At 38.9% G+C, this 18,094-nt stretch overlaps 1 non-coding gene across 1 annotated transcript; it reads right to left on the reverse strand.

Moving 5' to 3' along the window:
• Window positions 1-2,826: 2,826 nt before the first annotated feature.
• On the reverse strand, window positions 2,827-2,971 carry LOC129780718 (U4 spliceosomal RNA). The gene has a single exon (XR_008744010.1). It is a non-coding gene; the product is annotated as a U4 spliceosomal RNA (small nuclear RNA).
• Window positions 2,972-18,094: the final 15,123 nt, after the last annotated feature.

Genomic DNA, 18,094 nt, shown 5'->3' on the forward strand with positions numbered 1-18,094 from the left:
GCTTAGAATGAAAGGGGTGTAAGTGATTTGATCGATTTCTCTACATCGACTCTCTCTTTTGGTCATAACTTAGCTGCAAATCCATTCCCATCTGTATTTGACAATGTGGAAGATAGATCAGAACCTCAACCATCGGATTACATAGCAAACTGAAATTGGAACGTTTTTGCAGTTGAGTTATTAACTAAAGAAAAAGTTGATGAAGAGAAATCGATCAAGTCACTTACACCCCTTTCATTCTAAGCCCCACATTTTAGAAATTTAGCGGGGAAAGATGTTTTGCCCATCTCTAGTGTGAACATTGTTATAGGGCCTGATTCTCGAATACACTACGAATACACTTCACGGTGGAAACGGTATGAAACGCATTCGCGATGACAACAGTACGGTGTCGACATCTGGATGCGTGATTAGTTTCCCACTAAATTTATCATAATAAAATCAAATTATCTTCAGATTAAATTTTTGTATGAGATTATTATATCACACGAAGAAAACAAAGTTTTCCACTCACATTGAATACCAGTTTGATACGAAGAGGTTAATTTTCATTAATGATTTTTTATTTGAAAAGTGCTCATTCTGCCTGAAAACTCATCATTATCTTCGACACTTCACTAACTCGTAAAACGTAGTTCAATGGCGTGCCGTTTATTTCGTTTCCACCGTGAAGTGTATTCGAGAATCAGGCCCATAATCTCCTTACATCCCATCCTTTTCCCAATGAAAATGTGTCACCCTTCTAAACTCGAGTCGATCGCGAGTAATATGTTTCCTATTTTATTAACCATAGAATTAAGGAAATATGTTAATATACTCTAGTAAAAATATAGTTAAGAGTTTGGTTAGGTTTAAAACCTATGTAACTGAGCCTGTAAAAATAAACGGATTAACAAAAAACACATTAGAACACATTGTTTTATAAATACTTATCTGAAGTTTACAAAAAAAATAATAAATTTTGTACATAATTTCTCAAGTTATACATATACTGCATTTAATCTCCCAAACTTATACATACATTTGCTTTAAGTGCGATTCACATACAACATCCACGTCACGTTCACGTTCCGTCACGTCACGTTACGTCAGTTATTCTACCATGCAATTCTCATGAAATCATTCACATTCACCGGCGGCATAACAACCCGTCAGCGACCGTTCATCGAATACGACCGGCAGGATTTGTAGAAAACAATATTTGACGGAGACGGACGGTTCGTTGGGGTTTTGTCTGGGCTTTGTGTCTCGACTTTTGTTTTGATTTTGGTTGTATTCTTTATGCCAACATATCCCTTAGTTCCAAATTTCGGAGTCAAAATCATTCGCGACCAGCTGAGTAAAATAGCCTAAATATTATTATTGTTGAATAAGGCTCGGGACTACGGGGTTGAACCATTTAAATAATAGAATTCAATGATTTTCATTGAATTTTTATAAATTTAGTACTGGTTCTAGGTATGTTGATTCGAAAGAGGGCATTGCAATTTAAAACTATTGTAGGTGGCGACACCATGAATAACATTAAATAAATCATTCGTTTGACACTTGACGTGAAGGTGCTGCTGCAAACATAGACTGCATGTGTGAATTGGACGAGACGTTGACGGAACGTGGACGTTCTTTTCCGTAACGTTCTATGTGAATCGCACATTATCAAGTAAAAATAATTCCGTCCAGTACGAATTTAACACGACCGCAAAGGGTTAAAGCATCTTGGATGTGCCGCGCCGTGTGCTGTTTTAAGGAGTGTAAAATGTTTGTATGTTTGGAGCAGACTTCTCATTCTCGCAGGCTGGAGGTCAGCTTGAATTGTACTCAAAAAAAAAAAAAATAAAAAAAAATCCAACAATGCCAGCAGGGAGTGTGAACCCACGCCGGCTAGGTTGTGAGAATGTTTCACTCAAATTCGCTAACCACATAACCACTGGAGCACGATGCACGAGGATATTACACCACATTATAAAATGAAATTGGATCTTATAAGTATACACGGAAGGAACTTTTCTTTGCTGAGAGTGAAACGGAGATCGTAAACAACTGTACATTCTGTCAAATATATACCAAAAAGCTGTAATTTAAATCTCCCCACCCTATATTTTTCTATTTTGTTAGTTAGTATTGCTGTCAGTGGTTTCAATGTCAATTTTTTTATTTACAACGACATTAGGAACAATTTAACTTTTCTTTGCTTGGCGAATTTTAATATGGATATTACTATTTATCAAATATATTGTGTGAAATTGTGCCGAAATGTTGAAACGTTGAAAAAGTGTTGCAGAATACCTTTGGTGACTCAACTGCATTGACAGCATTGAAGATATTAATACGAATTCACTACGTGAACTGAATGCAATTCCTGAATACAGTGCTATGAAAAGTGTTTCGATGTCTGGATTGATTGTTGGAAAAAGTGTATTGCTTCAGAAGTGGCCTATTTTGAAGGCGATAATATATATTTTGTTGATGAATAAAGTATTCTTTTCAAAACCACAAATTCCCGGTATATATTTGAGAGAATGTATTACTCACAAACTCGCATGTCGCTTGAGTAAATAAGTAAAGTAAGCACAGTAAATATTAAATACGAGTATGTCATCCCCGAATAAATTTTTTATAATTTTAGGCTCATTAAAGGTAATGTATGAGAATGTCGAAAAATGTGCTGAATATTTATTTTGGGTGTAGGCAGGGTTGCCAAATATTTTTCAGTAAAATCTGGTTGCTGGTGAATAAGAAGTCTGGATGCGTCAGGATATTTTCAAAATAAACGTTTTCATGTGTTTTTAATTGCGATCTTGACGTCTAACAGGAATATATGGGAGGTAAAATGAAAATTTAAACACTGAACGTATGAAATAATGAAGGATTCCGAACGCTTATAACTCGACCTTTTCTTGATAGTTTCAACTAGCAATAATCGCACCTCGGATGTACCTCATTGGTTACGATATCGCCACTGCGCAAAGCTTTTTTTTGATAGTTCGCGAAGATGTTTGCATCAATTGATTGGAAATACTTCTACGCATCTATCACAATGTTTTATATACATAATACAGGGTAACTTCGATATAACGTACATTTTACTTTCAAAATTGTACGTTTTATCGAATTGTACGTTATATCGAAGACTTGTTGGTAGTTGTATGGACTGTTTCGTTCATAATTAAAAAAATTTTTTTTAGAAAAATGAATTCCAATTTTTAAAATATTTTTTTTCAGTGTAATTTTCATAATAAGTTTTTGTATTTTTTTTTATGAAAGATTACATTATTTCTCTGACTAAAATTTTGTAGGTCTTATAGTTTTTAATTTAAAGAACATTTAAAAAAATCTAACTTAAAACTATAAGAACTACAGAATTTTGATCAGATAATGGAATGTAGAAAATTGTTCATGCTTTCATTAAAAAATAGCAAACAAATTTTGAAAAAAATCACATGAAAAAAAAAATTGAAAATTAAAATTCGTTTTTTCTCAAAAACATATTTTTCAAAATTCTGAACGAAAATTAAATCTACCAACAAGTATCCCATACATTGGAAGTTACTTTCGATATTTTTTTTCGGAATTTTTGTTTTCGGTGTAATTTAAAAAAAAATTAAAACAATTTCTTACATTTCATTCTTCGACTAAAATTTTATAGGTATTATAGTTGTAGAATGTTTTGTTTTTGTGTTGAATTAAGAAAAAAATGGCCCTTTTCAAAAAGTAGTCTAATTTTTTGGAGATCTTAAGTTTGCAAAGTTGCTCAAATAACCAATATCTTTACACCCACAACGATTCACTGTCAACTCCTAAGACGAGTTGGCATGAAATTCGTCATTTGAAAATATATATCGAGTGAAGTTATATCGAGGGTACGTTATAACGAGGGTTCCTCTGTAGAATAATTGTAAAATGTCAAACGTGCTAAATCCAACGTTTTGGATGGTCCAATTCGTGTCCCTCAAATTGCACCGACTAGAACAGGCAACCAGAGTAGTAGCGGAATACAATTTGAATACATCAATACTACTCCGAAAACAATCGGGGCTAACAACCGTGCTTCTATTTTTTGCTATCTTAATACTGTTGGTATATATGACGAATTTGCTCAATACAATGGAAGCCTGAAGAGAAACGAAACATTGCATGGCAAGCTCCAACCACTGTGTGATTCTATAGCCAGTCAAATCGAATAAATTTCAGTTTTCCTAGCATCAAGAGGAGAACTGTAACCCGATCCAGCACAAAGTAATGTTATGATGGCGATGTTCTCGCGCTTTCCAGGTTCACCGACCTAAACATTTAAATGCAACAGTTTCGATGCATTCTAAAGTTATATACAAAATAGTAAAAAGCAATTTGATTTGTGTGAATTAGGAGCTTGTGTGAATTTAGGAATGTTTTTAGGCTTATTAGTGATTGGTGACTTTCGGATCGATCATTCAATTTTTTCATTAGTGCAATTAGTGAATTAGGGCATTGCTTTCGGGTCAAAAGTGGCGTCAAAGTACAATACATGCAAGCCAGATAAGAAGAAGACTTTTCCATCATCGGTTGAAAACTATACTTAAAACTCCTTCCACTGCGATTTATTTAGCAGAAAAGATGCCATTTTCTGGTCATGAGAGTCAAATGCGCAAAAAATGAGCTATTTTGAAGCTTAAAAATGGTTTGTATGTATGCGAGCAGACATCTCTTTCTGTTTTCTTTTCTCTTTTCATTCGGGATTGTGCAAAAAAAAAAGTCCATACGAAGTCAATGGGGATCGAACCAAGGCCGGCTGGATTGGGAAGTTATTTTACACGACCACGCTATCCATATAGCCGCCAGCGCTATTACAAAGGAGCGTGATAATATTACACCTCATCATAAAATGAAGTTGGAAGGTGTTTTCTAAGCCGATAAAGAAGAACATGAACGAGAATATATCTTTCTCTGTCTGGGCCGTGTATTTGGCAAACTATACGAAACGCTTTCATATAAATGTGTTTCCTGTTTCGCTCCCTCATATTGGCTCTAGCATATATATTATACAAATTATATAGATGTATTGGGGAGTAGAACATTTTATGTTATTTTTCAGCTCATTTAATGTAATAAATCGGGATGCCAGAAAATGTGCTAAAAATTAACTTTGGGTGTAGAGTTGCCGCCAACACAGTCGTTACTGGGTTTTCTGCTTCCGTTCTGCAAAAAGTGGTACATGACATAGTTTGTGGATTATTTCATTGGCAATGATGTGTTTGGGAGCGTTGGAGGTTGGAGAAACACTACTTGGATATTCGATAAGTTATTTGAATTTTATATTCAAAATTTATAGACATCTTTTCGCGCATGGATGAACATCCTCAGAGGTTTCATTCTCAGAATCTCCTGAAACTCATAAAATTTGCTACTTAGAAAGAAACTATAAGTTAGGTTGGTATAAATGGCAAGACACATTCATCTGGAATGTCATTGAATTATTGCCACAAGAGTTAATGTTATATTATTGCGATAAATCTGGGGAAAACCGGACGAATAATAAAAAGTCTGAACTAGACAATGGATAGTCTGGATGTCTGGCTAATCCTTAAAAATCTGGAAGATTTTAGATAAATTTGGAAGGTTAGCAACCCTGGGGTGAGTACTATGATTATTGTTAGACCATTGTGTCAGTCTTCCTTCTTACCATAGGCTATAGATTGAACTCTCTTTGCCCTTTCCACTTGTTTTGCTGTTAAATACCCATATTCCGCATAGCAATAGTCTTTTCAGAAGGCTTTCTGGATAATTTTCATGCTAACCGTCTCAGAAGTAACGAAAGTTTTGCTTTTTGGTCCACAATTGCAGATTTCTTGCCAGACAAGGAACTTTTTGGGGAATTTCGGCTTCTTCTTGATTTTACATTCTTCTGGGGCACTCTTTGTGTCAACCGAAGTTTAAAATTCCTGCCCAGGTCGGAACCTGATCGAAACCACGCAATCATCTTCTGTTAACAAATTTTAGTGCAGTTTCCTTGAGCGCTCCTTTGCCACCAAATTCTATTGTCATTCTGGTTCGGCAAAATCTGGCTCTTGAAACTACTAAATCCGTTTTTTGATCGGAGTATTGTGAAACATTTGCCTTTTCTGCCACTTCTCACGGTGACAGCTTCAGGTTCCGCTTTGAAAGACCCACTGGTTTAGCATAGGATTTGAGGATCCACTGGCTTTGCTGGTCTACCACTCCAGGGTTTCCGGGCCATGAGTTTTCGTTCCGAGGGTACAGAATCGAATCGCGACGCGCTTGTTACGATGAATTCATGATGTAAACAAATGAGGGGCTTAGAATGAAAGGGGTGTAAGTGATTTGATATATTTCTCAACATCGACTCTCTCTTTTGGTTATAGCTTAGCTGCAAAAAAAATCCCAGCTGTATTTGACAATGTGGAAGATAGGTTAGAAACTCACCTATCAGATTCTATAGCAAACTTAAATTGGAACGTTTTTGCGTTATTAACTAAAGAAAAAGTTGATGAAGAGAAATCGATCAAGTCACTTACACCCCTTGCATTCTAAGCCCCTCAAATGGAATTAACCTGACAGCCAATGTCTACTGTGATTCTACGAGGGTCGTTCGAAAAAAAAAGTTTCAGTGCCTTAGAAATCGCGGAAAAATAAAGTTAGGACAAAAAACAAGGTGATTTTCGTAATCTACGTTTTATTTTCTATTTGTCTACATAACCGCCGTAACGTTCGAGGCATTTTTCATAGCGTGGCAAGAGTTTTTCTATTCCGAGCGCGAAGTGCGTAGCGTCCAACTTTTTGAAGTACGATGTAACTGCGTCACGAATTTCTGCAGTGTTATCGAATCGTTGACCGCCGAACGCCTGTTTCATCACCATCAACAGACCAAAAGGCCAGGTTTATTGACGAAAGGAGTGTTCCTCATCCACGATAATGAGCGGCCCCATTCTGCTCGCATAACCCAAGAGCAATTCAAAAAATTCAAATGGACCGTGTTCCTCCTTACTCCCCAGACTTATTCCCGGTGATGAAACAGGCGTTCGGCGGTCAACGATTCGATAACACTGAAGAAATTCGTGACGCAGTTACATCGTACTTCAAAAAGTTAAAAGCTACGCACTTCGCGCTCGAAATAGAAAAACTCGTGCCACGCTATGAAAAATGCCTCGAACGTTACGGCGAATCTGTAGAAAAATAGAAAATAAAACGTAGATTACGAAAATCACCTTGTCTTTTTTTATCCCATTTATTTATTTAAGGTTCATTAGCATTTTAGCTGTAACAGAGCCGAATTTTAATCGTGTACATGCCACATGGTTATCATATCTATAATTAGCACATTACACAGTTGTCATTCGCCAGTATTCCTTCTATACCATAACATATGGTACATTCACACAGTAGCCATTTAGGCGTAAGGGTATTCTTTCTGTTCTTCCATTATCCAGTTGGACCACCGGACAGCGGAGACAGTTGTTTGATCATTGTTGAGTTATTTATAGAACAGCAGCCCGATGTGTCTTGCAGAGCAGAGCAGTTGTATGGATGAATCGATCTTATTTCGACCGTGGATCGATCTCCATCGCTGATGATTGTTGCGTGGACGTAGCTATTCTGTAACAACACAAAGATGGTCAATGGGGGCCCTGAGTTTTGAACTCACGATCGATCGCTTACTAAGCGAACGCGCAACCAATGTGGCTACGGAGACCCCCTCCACCTTGTTTTTTGTCCTAACTTTATTTTTCCGCGATTTCTGAGGCACTGAAACTTATTTTTTGAACGACCTTCGTATAAAGTTTGTTTGAGTGAATTTTGAATACACTTGATCAAAAAATGCCCTAAAAGCGGCATTTTTAATGTGTCCGGATTGTTTTTTGTTTGCAGACTTTACTAAACTATGGATTTTTTTGCCACATCTTGTATACAGATGTCGAAACAAAAACAAAATTTTAATCCATTTTCTAACATAGATGAAAGCCTGTCCCGAATCTCACGAACCCCCGTGTATAGGGGCATTTTTTCCATCATCTCCCTTTCGATCGTGTTTCCTTTCTTCTAAGAAAGGTTTCGCCAAACGGATTCGCTGTTGTCGAGGTCACCCCTTCCCAGTGTTTCTCGGAGTCGCATGTTTTCTTGATTTTCCAGAATCCTGCTCACAGAGCCATGTCGACGAAACGATGGGTCAGTGAAAACAGGGCTCGCGAGGGAGCTCCATCGTTACGGAACGAAGCGTTCGGCTGTATTCGTTCTGGACTCTGATTTCTCTGCCTACGTGGCGTGCATGGGTTGACGGTGCTGGGGAGTCGTTCCATTCCTGGCTGTTGCTGTTGCCAGTTGCTGTTAACGGGGTGCGACGCTGACATTGCCAGCAACAATGCGGTGGTAAAGTACAAATTTTATGAATAAATAAAAAAAGCACAAAATCACACAATATCAGTGCCTCGCCCAGCGATGGTTTGTCGGTCATGGTTCGATGAGTTCATTTTCATTTCGTCCCGCATATGTACCGCTGCGCTTCCACAATAATTTATATGTTTGTGCGAAGCCATGCTGCCTCTAGTTAAGCTGAGCGCGTTTGTATCTGGTTGCACCCGGGGGACAACACGGTCGCCACAGAGGTGCCGGAAATGATTCCTTTTTGTTTTAGCATTGCATTTTTTTTATTGCACGTTTCCTTTTTGACGCTACCTTCGTAAGTCTGAAAGTTTTTTGTTTTGCAAGACGCTGATTCATCTTTTATTTTGCCAGCCAACGTTTTATGCGAGGACATTATAACAGCTCCAGGATTACGTCATGTTGCCTGAACAAGATTCCAAGATCATCAAATCGTTATGACCGCCGAAAAAAGAAGTGCGGGGGTGGAACTTCTTCACTTGACTCGGTGTGTTTTACTGCCTTTTGATTCGATGTGTGTTCCTCTAAGGCGAGGGTTTCGGGTCCGCGCGGATCCATGTTCTAAGCACTCGGCAAACGAAAACGCCAACGCACCAAAATGCGCAACTTGCCCCGTTCCTGGATGGTAAAACCCTATTCTCCGGTTTCCCCTTGTCATATTTTTGTTGTTCGCGTCTTGCGTCTTGCGAACGCGCAATGACTGACTGTTGGTCCATCAAAATCGTCAGGGTAAGGGTAATTGAAATAGCAGTCAGCGAATCAGAAATTCCTTCCACGCACCAACCACCAAACATGCGCACTTCGTCTCATGTGGGAGAAGGGAGGGGACCTATTTGATTCCTCGCGCGGCGGATTTCATTTATTCTCGCCATCCTCTTGCAGTGAGACGAGACCAATGTGTGTGCTGGCCGCCGAATCGTGGGGATGTTTAATCGCGAGTGTGTGAGTGTTTTTCACTCAATATGTGGCCACTCACTGTGACGGAAGATCCGCGGGTTTTCAGTGCATACAACCGGAGACTTGTGTATAGGATGAGGAGAGCGTACAGAACAAATAACTTCTCTAAATTTAGCCCGTTTTCGGAATAAAAGAGATGGAGTCGGCCTCATGTGTGTGGGAGGGTATTGGAATTCTATAAGGGATTCATTTCAGCGTCATATATGGGAGTGCTTTTAACATGCGCTGCGACTAGTGTCTGGAAGTGGGGCCAAGGGGTCATCTTTGATGGTGGATGGCTGTGAGCAATTTCAAAGCATTTGTCAGCCCTATCATCACAGGAAATTACACAAATTATTTCGACATATCATGGTAGAATTTTAAATTACAGTTCATTTGATAATTCATGATAATTTGATGAACTTGAGGAGTTGTGGCTCGAACTTTTGAACAGAGCTGCTGTCGGAGAAATTTCATAAAGATTCATTTCACACTAAACCTACCGATGATTCATGTATACCTATTCCTACCAGAGCGGGTCAAATGACCCTTGTTTAAAATGACTTGTTCCCAACGAGATGCCAACTTCATAATACCCCTGTTATAGAAGCTCGTTCCCTTGTTGGCAAAAACCTCGGATAGCCAATTTTTACAGGCCTCTTTTGTGGCTAACTTCTGACTACCTAGCTCGTTCGCCATGGACAAAAACAGGTGGTAGTCACTTGGTGCAAGGTCCGGACTATACGGCGGATGCAAAAGAACCTCCCATCCGAGCTCCCGGAGCTTCTGGCGCGTCACCAAAGAAGTATGTGGCCTGGCGTTGTCCTGATGGAAGACAATGCGGCCTCTGTTTATCAAAGATGGCCTCTTCTTCATGAGCGCTACCTTCAAGCGGTCCAGTTGTTGGCAGTACAGGTCCGAATTGAGCGTTTGGCCATAGGGAAGCAGCTCATAATAGATTATTCCTTGACAATCCCACCAACCTTTCTGGCCGTTAATGAAGGCTTGGCCACCGTCTGAGTCGCTTCAGCGGGCTTCGACCACGACCGTTTGCGCTTCACGTTGTCGTAAGTGACCCACTTTTCATCGCCAGTCACCATCCGCTTCAGAAACGGGTCGATTTTGTTGCGATTCAGCAGCGATTCACATGCGTCGATACGGTCAAAGATGTTTTTTTGCGTCAACGTGTGTGGTACCCATACATCGAGCTTCTTTGTGAATCCAAGCTTCTTCAAATGGTTAATAACGGTTTGATGACTTATCCCCAGCTCTTGGCCGATGCTACGGCTGCTATTATGCCGGTCTTTCTTGGCTAATTCAGCGATGTTGTCGCAATTTTCGACGACAGGCCTTCCGGAGCGTGGCGCATCTTCGACGACCTCTACACCAGAACGAAAACGTTGAAACCATCGTTGTGCGGTGGAAATGGAAGCTGTATCGGGAAACTGTATGTAAATGTAAACTGCACAAATTTTATTGGCAGCTTGAGATGCATTTTTGCCTTTGTCATAGTAGTACTGTAAAATATGTCGGATTTTCTCTTTATTTTGCTCCATATTTGCGACACTATAACTCACGAACGACTTAACCAAACAAAACGCTGTCAAGGACTATATTATAGCGCGCAAAAATACCTTTCCAACAAGCTATAGTATGACTCGATACAATGAATACAACTAGAACTACGCGCTTACAACGACACCTCGCGGAAATACCGCAGGACTTTTTGACAGCCTAATATATAAAAATCTCGTGTCACGGTGTTTGTTACCGAACTCCTCCGAAACGGCTCGACCGATTTTGATGAAATTATACTCAAAATACTTGGTAGGTATGAGAATAGGTTGTAAACTATATATGATACCGGTAGGATACCGATAACCATACATTTAATACCGAATAGGGTGGCTCTATGCAGAAAAAAAGATCTGGATTTTTTTTTTTCAAAAATTTGACTTCATACCATACATATAACCTTAAATTTTGACCCCAATTCCCTATTTTTAATTGCGATTTTATTATTTTTGTGTCAAAAATATTCTAATAATTTAACCGTTGTTCGTTTTTTCAACAGAACGAATTCATTTATGTTATTCAATGACTGTTGGCGTAACGCCCGCTTCATTGAACATCCATCTACAAATACACAAGTAACATCAATTCATCTAAAGCAGGGAGCATCTCCGACGAGCTGGAAGCCTTTTTGAATGAGCACAATGAGTTATCGAAATTCTTCAAATCACATTTGCTCGGATTACAAAATGACAATCACGCTATTGCCATCAACCCTGATAAAACATCAGCTGGAGAGCACGTGTGTAGATCCAAAGCACAAGCGCTGCTGGAATCATGATAGCACGGTGACACGAGAAATTTAATGCGAAGAAAAAACAATAATCAGGAATTCATCGTTGACACACACCGTTCATACGACCCTCGCTATGTTCTTCTTCATTGGCACTAACGTTCCCAAGGTTTGCCTTCTCAACGTAGTACTACTTACGTCATTTTTATTAGTAAATAGTTGAGATTTCTATTACGAACAATACGCCTTGAATGTATTCTGGAGTGGCAAGCTCAAGAATACGCGTGACTACAGTGCAAGTCAGAAGGGTTTCTTTAACGAAAAATTTCTTGCATAAACATTAGAACAACGAGACCCCGTCACAGATACTTAATTCATTATGAACATCATTTCTCATTTTGATTTAATATTTATGAACATGCGACGAAACAAACAGAGATTTGACATGGTCAAGAAACGCCAATTCAAGATATCGTAGGCTGTGCCAACAATTTATGGTCGACATATACGCGAAGGTAGAGATTGAACGACTGCAATTCTTACTATACAATCCACAAAAGCGGTGCGAGGAATAATACATTCACTTGCGAGACACTATCATGAGCAACGCCGACACAGCTTTAATCATAGCCAGGCCAAAGCGCAATGCATTGTCATGACATTGCGCGTGTGTTCAAACACAAAATTAAGTTCGATCGTATTCGTCCCCACATATTGTTGGTTGTATTCTGTTGAATGGAAAAAGCGCAATTTTGCATTCTGTTCAAGCTCAAGTCCAATCGAGTTGAGCAAATGTGACAACCTTGCCACGCAATTCGACGTAAACAACATTGGTCTCCATGTTTCATTTCTATGAAGCAAAAATAGTAATGGTTTTTTGGGTGGAATAAACACGCAAAATTTAGCATTCAAACACATTCAAAACAAATTTAGCATCCAAACGAAATCGAATAATAATTTTCATTCAAATTCATTTCATTCATTCAATTTAGAATTATTTCCGGAATTATGCCGATCAGATAGAGAGTAAATTGAACCACAAATACGGATGACTTATTTTGACCATTGTTTCGCGACAAGGCGAACGAATTTAAGAGTGTAAAAGTCGATTTCGATCGAATTGTAAAATCCGATCACTCATATGCATATATGAATATTGAGTTATACAAATCGGTGAAGAGTAATAAAAACATCCATGAATAAAGGAAGCAATATGGCTGTGTACCAAACTTAGATTACCGATGTGAATACTCCTCGATTGAATGACAACGATAGAATAACGCGATTCCAAACAGGCCGATTAATCAGCTCCATTGAAGTTAGCTGGCGTATCGCTGTTTTCCAATTTATGAACGAGACCAAGCTGTTATAAACTAAGCCATGTTGAAAATCACATGCACGTATTTTCTAACAAGCAATAAATATTGATTTTCTATATTTCATTTTTTTCTACTTTACGACAAACTTATATTACTTTTTTCAGTTGACGTTTAACTTTTAAGAGATCAAACATGTCAGTTAAGTTAATGAAATACACCAAGAAACATCATATAACCTTTCGTTCAAATCATTTAATTCGATTTTTTATTGGTCACATTCGATTTACTTTAAAGATCGTTAAAATATTCAAACACACTTACAATACATTAGTGTGTTTTATTCAACACCCAAAATATTCACTAGAAGTAATTTATTTGGCAGAACAACGTTTGCCTGATCAGCTAGTAATATTATAAATAGATAAACACATATTATTTAGCATAATGTAGTATGTGAAGATATTTTAAATACAAATTTTAATTGTTCATTTTAAAAATTAAAAAAAAAAACATTAGCCTAACACAAGAAAAAAAAATCTTCAATTGAATCCTACATTTTCTTTCATGTAGGGGAGAGGGAGGCAAGTTGACGACGTTTAGCTTTGGTGAGCCCTGGAGCTTGGATTTTTTTTAAATGTTTTTTTTTCCAAAATATATATTTTTATCAAGGCTCATATGGCGTTAGCCTAACGGGGCCGGGAGTTCAATACTTTGACAATTTTTCTTATTATCTATGTTAGTAATATGTAACCGATTACTCGCGGTTGGCTCGAGGTTAGTATTACAAGTGTTTTCGTAATTCGGATGTTGCTGTCTCCAATGCTCTGTACGTGTGCCCGACACGGGATACTTCCTATTGGGATGCAGCTGACCATTAATCAGCAACAACCCCCTAGTATGTACCCCATATCTAGCGTGGTGCGTCTTCTCGACTCGAGGAATCCAGGATAGAATGGTCACTAGCCGGCGCAATCATCAGCTCGTGTAGAGTTGTCATGAGCGGTACAACCTTTGGCTCTTGTTGAATCATCAGTGGACTGCACAACCTTTGGCCCGTGTATCTGTAAAGAGTGTGTGTATGTATTGCCGCGACTAAGTAAAAGTTTATCGATCGGATAGGAGGGATATAAAACGGGGACACAACGAAGGAAACATCATTAAACGTTGACATCGGCGTTTCTGAGGAACAGGTATAGATGAAGCAGAAGATCAGGATCACGGCTACCTAAGATATCCCGGACGGGGATCTCCGATTGTCTGCCTTGTGCTCTCAGTGCTCTAGAGAGCTGCGCGCGAGCAGCATGGAACCGGGTACACGACCAGACAACATGCTCGATGTCGTGGTAGCCATCGCCACAATCACAAAGATTGTTTGCTGCGAGCCCAATGCGATAGAGATGCGCGTTTAGGTTGTAGTTATTGGACATAAGCCGAGATATCACGCGAATGAAATCACGACCTACATTCAATCCCTTGAACCATGCACTCGTCGAGACCTTAGGGATAATCGTGTGTAACCAACGACCGAACTCATCACCACTCCACATGCGCTGCCAACTTACGAGCGTGTACTGACGAGGAATGTGGAAAAATTCATTATAAGCAATTTGCCTTTCAAAAAGTGTGCCTTCTGAAACGCCCACCTTAGCTAGCGAGTCCGCTTTCTCATTCCCCGGAATCGAGCAATGAGAGGGAACCCATGCTAAGGTAATCATGAATAATTTTTCGACCAAAACACTCAATAGTTGTCTTATTCTAGTTAGGAAATAAGATGAGCGTTTATCAACCTTCATTAAGCGGATTGCCTCTATTGAGCTGAGACTGTCTGAAAAAATAAAATAGTGGTCGATGGGCAATGTTTCAATGGTCCCCAGTGCGTAATATATCGCACCCAGTTCAGCGACATACACGGAACAAGGATCTTTGAGTTTGAAAGAGGCACTGGAATTTTCATTGAAGATGCCGAAGCCAGTGGACCCGTTTATGAATGAACCGTCAGTAAAGAACATTTTATCAGATCTAACTATGCCCCCATATTCTGCCGAAAATATCGGCGGAATAGAATATGAGCGTAGATGATCTGGGATACCATGGATTTTTTGTCGCATGGACAGATAAAAAATGACAGAGGAATTGCAAAAGTATGGGAAGCAAACTTAAAAGACATAAAACGGTACTCATGGTATCAAGACATAAAACTTGACTGAGGAATCAGTTGGAGTAGATTTTCGAAGTTATCAATCACCAATGGATTCATGATCTTGCAACGGATGAGAAATCTGTAGGATAATTCTGTGAACCGAAGAGTAAGCGGGGGTACTCCTGCCAAAACTTCGAGACTCATCGTATGTGCCGAATGCAAACACCCCATGGCTATACGCAGGCAACGATATTGTATTCTCTCCAGTTTGAGAATATGAATCCTGGCAGCTGATCGGAAGCAAAAACTGCCATATTCTAACACTGATGATATCGTTGTTTTGTATAACTGAATGAGGTCTCCTGGATGGGCACCCCACCATGTTCCGGTTATTGTTTGGAGATAATTGATTCTTTGCTGGCATTTCTGTTTCAAATACGCAATGTGTATTCCCCAGGTACATTTAGAGTCAAAATATACTCCAAGGTATTTGAAAAACATCGAGTGCTTGATCGTTTTGCCGGATAGGTGAAGCTGGAATTGGGCGGGTTCGTGCTTCCTAGAAAAAACGACCATTTCAGTTTTCTCCGTAGAGAATTCGATACCCAGCTTTAGGGCCCACGTGAACAGATTGTTCAGGGTATCTTGCAACGACTTTTGCAGAACGACGGGATTAGTACCCGTGATGGAAATAACTCCATCGTCTGCAAGTAGTCTCAGCGTGCAGTCTCTAGTTAGACAATCATCTATATCATTGACGTAAAAACTGTACAAGAGGGGGCTTAGGCAGGAGCCTTGTGGTAGGCCCATAAAACTGTATCGAGAAGATTTCAAGCTGCCATGATTGAAAAACATGTGCTTTTCTGACAGCAAATTGTACAGGAAATTATTCAGAATTGGTGAAAGTCCACGATTATGAAGTTTCTCTGAGAGAATTTCCATGGAAACTGAATCAAATGCCCCTTTGATATCGAGGAAAACGGAAGCCATTTGTTCTTTGCGAGCAAATGCGATTTGGATTTCAGAAGATAGCAGCGCCAGACAATCGTTCGTCCCTTTACCTCGGCGGAAGCCAAACTGCGTATTTGACAGCAAATTGTTCGCTTCAACCCACTTGTCCAAACGAAGTAGAATCATTTTCTCTAACAATTTACGAATACAGGATAACATTGCAATCGGCCTATACGAATTGTGATCGCAAGCCGGCTTGTTGGGTTTCCGTATGGCTGTCACTCTCACTTGCCTCCAGTCATGTGGGACAATATTCAGCCCCAGAAACTTGTTGAACAAGTTCAGCAAACGCTGTTTCGCCAAGTCGGGAAGATTCTTCAACAAGTTGAATTTAATCTTGTCCGACCCAGGAGCTGAATTGTTACATGAGAGGAGGGCAATTGAGAATTCTACTAAGTCTACCAAGTATTGAGTTTTTAAATGTTGATGCTGATTCTTATAGCCTGAAGTGTTCTATCATATTATCTATTGGATGGGCAAAAAAACTAAAAAACTTGTCCACCAAAAAACTTTGCGCAAAAACTGTTGGTGCTGGCCTCCAAGTGGAGGCAAGATGGCGAATATGGTTTGGTCACCTAAAAATCAACAAAAAGTAACAACACTTATTTATTTATCCTTGGTTGGAACAGTGGAAACGCCAGTTTTATCAACATTGTAAATGTCACACGCAGGAAAACAATACTGAGCTCGTATATCTTCCAAAGTTCGAAAAAATAAGTCGCAATTTTCATTAATGAATGCCTTTAATCGAGCCGCTGAGGTATTTTCTGGCTTTCTCGAAGATAGCTTATGAGCCTTCATAAACGTTTCAACCCATGTCCGTCCAGTGCATGTTTCTTTGAAAGGGTGTTCTATGCCTTTTTTAACCGCAAACAAATAGGCAATTCTTCCAAGCTGGACCTTTGTAGGACCAAATGAACGTCGGTCAACAGTGACCACAAAATCATACGGCTCTTTTAGTTGAGCGTCGCTGAATGTGGCTTTAAAACGGCCTTTTTTTAATATTTCTTGCGTAAAGAACATGGAAACGCAAATGCTGAATTGAAAATCTAACCTTCATGTCTGGATATTTTCGTCGATAGCGTCTCAAAGTTGATCCTGGCCCACCGAACTGTTTTGAAGCACCCAGAACAGACGAACCTTCTTCTATAGCTTCTAAAGCAGTCTCCAAACTGGTGTCCGACCAACATTGGTCTTTTTTTCGCTTATAAGTTCTAACCATCTGCGATAAAAAACCAAAAATTAACATAATGTTGCAGTTCGGCAACTTGCCCCCAAGCGACTTTTTCAATAAAAAAATTTAGCTGAAAAAAATTCATGATTGAAACTCGCCGGAAACAAACAGATTATGTACAATAGAGTACCTTTATCATGTATAAAATTATTTTTAAATTTTAACTTTCCTCATAAAGTGGATAATTAAATTTGAAAAAAGGAAAAAAAACTAAATCACCTAAACCGAATCACCTAAAACTAAATCAAATTACCGATTCGTCATCCTGCAACCTCGCCAACTTGCCTCCCTCTCCCCTAGACTAAAATCCGATGAATGTATGAATAAAAAAATGAATAAATAAAAAATAAAAAAAAAATAAATATTATATGGGTTCACGAAGACATATTTTCCGCACACATATTCGTTGAATTTGGAACAGATTTTTGTAGTCATGTTTTTTTTCGCATAAAACTATTTGGTACTTTTTTACGCACTGGCATCCAAACTTGATCGAAGTATTCTGCATAATTTCTTTTTCTGTTTGCTCTTGTTGTAAATCTTTGGCATGTTCTTCAGCTTATTGTGAAAAAAAAAATTCTGCTGCTTAGAATTTTTTTTCGCCTGTTGTTCGTCTGTAAAAAATCCAGATTCCAGCCATTTCAAGAATATTGAAGAAAATCGGCTTATCTTTGAGATCTAGATTTCATGGAGTATTTTCTATTTGGTATTGTTGTAAAATCTGATCGTTTCTGGCATAGGCTAACCGTTTTTTCGATGCTTACAGATTAATCCTT

Source organism: Toxorhynchites rutilus, chromosome 3, assembly GCF_029784135.1.
Source record: "Toxorhynchites rutilus septentrionalis strain SRP chromosome 3, ASM2978413v1, whole genome shotgun sequence".
NCBI classification, from domain to species: domain Eukaryota; kingdom Metazoa; phylum Arthropoda; class Insecta; order Diptera; family Culicidae; genus Toxorhynchites; species Toxorhynchites rutilus.